The sequence below is a fragment of the Felis catus genome, chromosome C1 (assembly GCF_018350175.1).
Source record: "Felis catus isolate Fca126 chromosome C1, F.catus_Fca126_mat1.0, whole genome shotgun sequence".
Taxonomy (NCBI): domain Eukaryota; kingdom Metazoa; phylum Chordata; class Mammalia; order Carnivora; family Felidae; genus Felis; species Felis catus.
Genome location: NC_058375.1, coordinates 21,389,642 through 21,395,370, shown reverse-complemented (window position 1 = coordinate 21,395,370; position 5,729 = coordinate 21,389,642).

Genomic DNA, 5,729 nt, shown 5'->3' with positions numbered 1-5,729 from the left:
GTAAGGGAATCGGAAATTCGCTAAGGGTGCTGGGAATCCATTGCAACTGAAGCCTCCCCCTCGCCCCCGACCTGGCTCGGCGGTTTCTCGCGATAATAGGCCCTTCGCGCTCGGGGAGCTTGCTGGGGAATGTAAATTACAGAAACTGAGTTTAGAAGTATGTAGCCCGGTAAGTATGTGCTGAGTAGTAAATTTAATTGTCTGCAGTCAACTAACGTAGTCTGGAGAATGTACAGTTAAAGAAACTCGCCAATAAAAACACCCCACTTTGCCGTAATTGTATGCGAAATTGAAAAAGCCGTGTAGAGAAATGCAGAATCTCAAAAGTGATTGAATCTCCCCTGTCGCATCTGAAATAAACATTTGATAAATGCGCAGGTAAATAAGACAAATGCTTCCACAGGAATTGGCTAAAGTTAAAAGCCTCCTATACACAACAATGGATGTATTTAATACTGCTGAACTGTACACCTAAAAATCATTAAAAAGGTAAATTTTACATTAAGTATATTTTAACACACGCTCACCTAATACAAAGAAGTAGGCAAGTAAAGAATCCTGAAGATACATATTACATATGAAATATTGCAAATGTGATAGAATTTTTTTTTTTCAAGAGAGAGAGTGCAAGAGTGGGGTTGTGTAGCAGAGGGAGAGGGAGACAAAATCCTAAGTAGGTTCCACACAGTAGGAGCCCACTGGGGGCTCCACCCCATGACGCTGGGATCAAGACCTGAGCTGAAATCAAGGGTCAGTCTCTGAACCCACGGAGCCACCCAGGCACCCCTGTGATAGAATTTTGAATGTGATATTAAGCAAATAGATATTAGGTAAATTAACATGGAGCCATCACAGCCGGGCTACAATGAGTGGAAACATTTATAGTGTTCTTCCTTTAAGATTTTGTTCTGAATACCTTACGTGCATTACTTACTATCACAGCAATTCTAGGACATTGGTATTATTACCTAGATTTTAAGATGTGAAACATGCCCAGGGAGATGGTTCTCAAAGCAAAGTTGTCACACCCAGGGGTCCCTGAGACTCTTCTGGGGGGGGGGGGTCCATGAGGTCAAAACTATCTCATAGTAATACTTAGGCTTTCTTTGCCTTTTTCACTGTGTTGACTCTGTACCATAAAGTGAAATGGATAAAACTGCTGGTCCGTTATTATGTTTTCAGGGCTTGTCACCAAACTGTAGCGGTATTGTATTCTTTATCACCACAAATTTACAGTTTTTAAAAAAAGTCAGTTTAGGGGCACCTGGTGACTCAGTCGGTTGAGCGCCTGACTTCGGCTCAGGTCATGATCTCACGGTTCGTGAGTTCGAGCCTCCATCGGGCTCTGTGCTGACAGCTCAGAGTCTGGAGCCTGCTTCAGATTCTGTGTCTCCCTCTCTGCCCCTGCCCCGCTCACACTCTGTCTCTCTCACACACACACACATAAATAAACATTAAAAAAAAATTTTTTTAAAGTCAGTTTCTGATTCTTAGAAAATAGAGAGGTGGTTGCCAGGGACTTGGGGTATGTGGAAAGGGGGAGGTGTTATTTAACAGGTACAGAATTTCAATTTGGCAAGATGAAAAAGTACTGCAAATCTGTTATACATCAGTGTGCATATAGTGACTACTGAACTGTATACTTAAAAATGGTTTAAAAAAGGCCCACTTTATGTTTTTTTTAAAGTTTACTTATTTATTTTTTTACTAATCTCTATCCCCAACATGGGGCTTGAACTCACAACCCCAAGATCAAGAATCGCGAGCTCTACTGCCTGAGCCAGACAGCGCCACCCCTGTCACCCCGTCACCCCACCCCACCCCCACAAAGGCACATTTTATGTTCTGTGTTTTTCTACCACAATAATAAATCGTATCTATAGCAAATTAAAAATAGCTTCCTCTAAGAATGCTGTTGATGAAGAAATAAAAGTCATTAATTTCATTAATTCTCAACCTTTGACTATGCATCTTTTTAATATTAAAAAAATTTTTTTTTAACGTTTTATTTATTTTTGAGACAGGGACAGACAGAGCATGAACAGGGGAGGGTCAGAGAGAGGGAGACACAGAATCTGAAGCAGGCTCCAGGCTCTGAGCTGCCAGCACAGAGCCTGACGCGGGGCTGGAACTCACAGACCGCGAGATCATGACCTGAGCCGGAGTTGGCCGCTTAACCGACTGAGCCACCCAGGCGCCCCAAAATTTTTTTAAATGTTTGTTTGTTTTTGAGACAGAGCATGACTGGGGGGAGGGGCAGTGAGAGAGACACACACATAGAATCCAGAGCAGGCTCCAGGCTCAGCTGTCAGCACAGAGCCCAACGTGGGGCTCAAACCCATGAACTGTGAAATCATGACCTGAGCTGAAGTCAGACATTTAACCAACTGAGCCACCCAAGTGCCCCTCTTTTTAATATTTTGTGTGATAAAGTGAGAAGTACACATAAAGTACTTTTGTGGTCTGCAAAAGTAGAGCATTTGTCTCCAGGAAAAGCACTTCTATGATTGTTTTGAAATAGCCACATCTTTTTCCTGAAATACCATTTTACTTGAAAGAATGGCTGACATCTTTACCAACTATATATCTGTGTGGGATTGGATTTTCTTCATTTACTTCAGCCAAAACAATATATAGCAACAGATTGAATACACGAGGAGATATGAGAATTGAGCTGTCTTCTATTAAATCAGACATTAAAAAGATTTGTAAAAAAATGTAGAACAGTGCCACTCTTCTCCCTGATTATTTCTGGAAAAGTTATTTTTCATAAAAATCCATTATTAATGTTAACATATAATGGGTTATTATTTTGAAATGTATTATATTTCATTATATTATAATTATATAAATTATATATTTAAAAATTTTCCCAGTTTTAATTGTAGTACAGTAAGTATCAATAGAAGTCACACACAGATACAAAAGTTCTGGGAGGTTCTGAATAATTTTTAAAAATTTCCAAAACCAAAATGTTTGAGAACCAGTTTACATTTTTTTTAACGTTTATTCATTTTTTTGAAGACAGAGAGCATGAGTGGGGGAGGGTCAGAGAGAGAGGGAGACACAGAATCTGAAGCAGGCTCCAGGCTCTGAGCTATCAGCAAAGAACCCTATGCGGGGTTTGAACCCGTGAACCATGAGATCATGACCTGAGCTGAAGTCGGATGTTTAACAGACTGCCACCAAGGTGCCCCAAGAGAACCAGTACTTTAAATTTTTTTTTTCAACGTTTTATTTTTTTTTTTTGGGGGGGGACAGAGAGAGACAGAGCATGAACTGGGGAGGGGCAGAGAGAGAGGGAGACACAGAATCGGAAACAGGCTCCAGGCTCGGAGCCATCAGCCCAGAGCCCGACGTGGGGCTCGAACTCACGGACCGCGAGATCGTGACCTGGCTGAAGTCGGACGCTTAACCGACTGCGCCACCCAGGCGCCCCTAGAGCCAGTACTTTAAAAGAAAGAAGACACGTCGGGCTCTGGGCTGATGGCTCAGAGCCTGGAGCCTGCTTCCGATTCTGTGTCTCCCTTTCTCTCTGCCCCTCCCCCATTCATGCTCTGTCTCTCTCTGTCTCAAAAATAAATAAACGTTGAAAAAAAATTTTTTTTTAAAGAAAGAAGACAAATAATTCTGCTCCTGCTCCTTCCCCGGCCATATTACCAGTATTCAGCTCCTTTTTCAATCCCTCGTTCAACATTTATTTAGTGGATATGATTTATCTGCTAGGCATTGTGCTAGACAATGATGACTCTGATATGAAACTTTTTAAAAAACATTTTATTTTATTTTTTAAAGTATTTATTTTGATAGAGAGAGAGAGTGAGCACACAGGAGAGGAGCAGAGAGAGAGAATCCCAAGCAGGCTCTGCACTTGTCAGCGGGGAGTGTGACATGGGGCTCGATCCCACAATCCTGGGATCGTGACCTGAGCTGAAACCAAGAGTCGATGCTCCAGTGACTGAGCCACACAGGTGCCCCAAGATTTTATTTTTAAGTAATCCTTACACCCAAGTGCAGCTCAAACTTAAAACCCCTGAGATCAAGAGTTGCAGGCTCTACCAACTGAGCCAGCCAGGTACTGACTCAACATGAAACACTTCTGTCTGCGAGAGCCCCCAGTAGGAGACATAGACATGCCAGCAAATTATACTATCACTTGATGAATGCTGTATTCTGAGAACACAGAGGACAGAGCAACTGAACAATCTGCTCAAGGCTAAAGGAACTTTCCTAGGAGTTAAAATTTGACCTCAAACTTGAAGGGGTGGAGTAAAGGAGTGGAGTATGGATGATGACAGCATTGCAGGCTGAGGAACTAGCAGGACTACGGTCTCCTGGGAAGGGAAAGAAGTCAGCTTGATGAGGTCCACTGAAGGGAGAAGGTGCCTGCACTTTTCATGAGACCAGCAAGTAGGCAAAGGCTGAATTATAAAATATGTTGCAGTCCAGGCCAAAGAGTTTAAATTTTATCTTGCAGGCAGCTAGAGATCAATAAGTTTTGAAGTAAAGGATTGCTGTGACCAGCTTTGCATTTTAGAAAGGTAACTCTAAGCAGTGACAGCATGCAGCAGGTGGTGAGAACATGCGGGCCCTTCCTCCTTCCTCTTTCTAGACTCCATCTTCATGGTTGCAGCTGCAGTGGCCGTAGTTCAGTCGCCGACATGCAGCTCTTTGTCCGTGCCCAGGAGCTACACACCCTCAAGGTGACTGGCCAGGAGACGGTCGCCCAGATCAAGGCTCATGTAGCCTCTCTGGAGGGCATCACTCCAGAAGATCAAGTCGTGGCTCCTGGCAGGCACGCCCCTAGAGGATGAGGCTACCCGGGGTCAGTGTGGAGCAGAGGCTCTGACCACTCTGGAAGTAGCCGCATGCTTGGATGGAAAGTCCGTGGTTCCCTGGCCCATGCTTGGAAAGTAAGAGGGCAGACTCCGAAGGTGGCCAAACAGGAAAAGAAGAAGAAGAAGACAGGTCGAGCCAAGCGGTGGATGCAGTACAACTGGCCAACCGGCGTTTTGTCAATGTTGTGCCCACCTTTGGAAAGAAGAAGGGCCCAATGCCGACTCCTAAGTCTGTTGTAATCCTGGCTTTCCCCAATAAAGCCACTTAGTCCAGAAAAAAAAAAAATAATAGAAAGGTAACTCTAGTGGTAATATTGGAGGATAAATTAGAGAGATCAGAGGTCATAAAGTCCCATTAAATTCTGTTGGCTTTGAACTTGGATGGTAGACAAGGCAAGAGGAGATACAGGAATCAAGAGACATTTCAGAGGCAGAGAATGCACAGAACTTACGGTCCCACTGGACCTGCAAAGAGGGGAACTTGCAGATGATAACAAAGTATCAGGCTTAGGAGAGTAAACATGTGATGGTCGCTAACTCTGATGATTGAGAAAGCAGGCTGTGAAGGTAGACAGTAAGGTCCATGTTGGAGGTACACAGAAGTTACCTTGGGGACATTTGGGTGTATAGATGTCCAAAGGGCAACTGGATGTAGGGTTGGAGTCCAGCACAAAATCTGAGTTGCAGACAAAGATTTCGAAGTTGTCAGAATAAGAGTGGTGGCTGATGTCACCTTGGGAGAACAGGGAATGAGAAGACATGAAAACCCATTTGAATGGCATGCTGGGAAGGAGCCAGCAGGGCAGAGAAAGCATGGTCAGAGAACTGAGAGACAGCAGTGTCTGAGAAGCCAAGGAAGAAGTTTGGAGGACTTAGGACATGGCCAAAGCC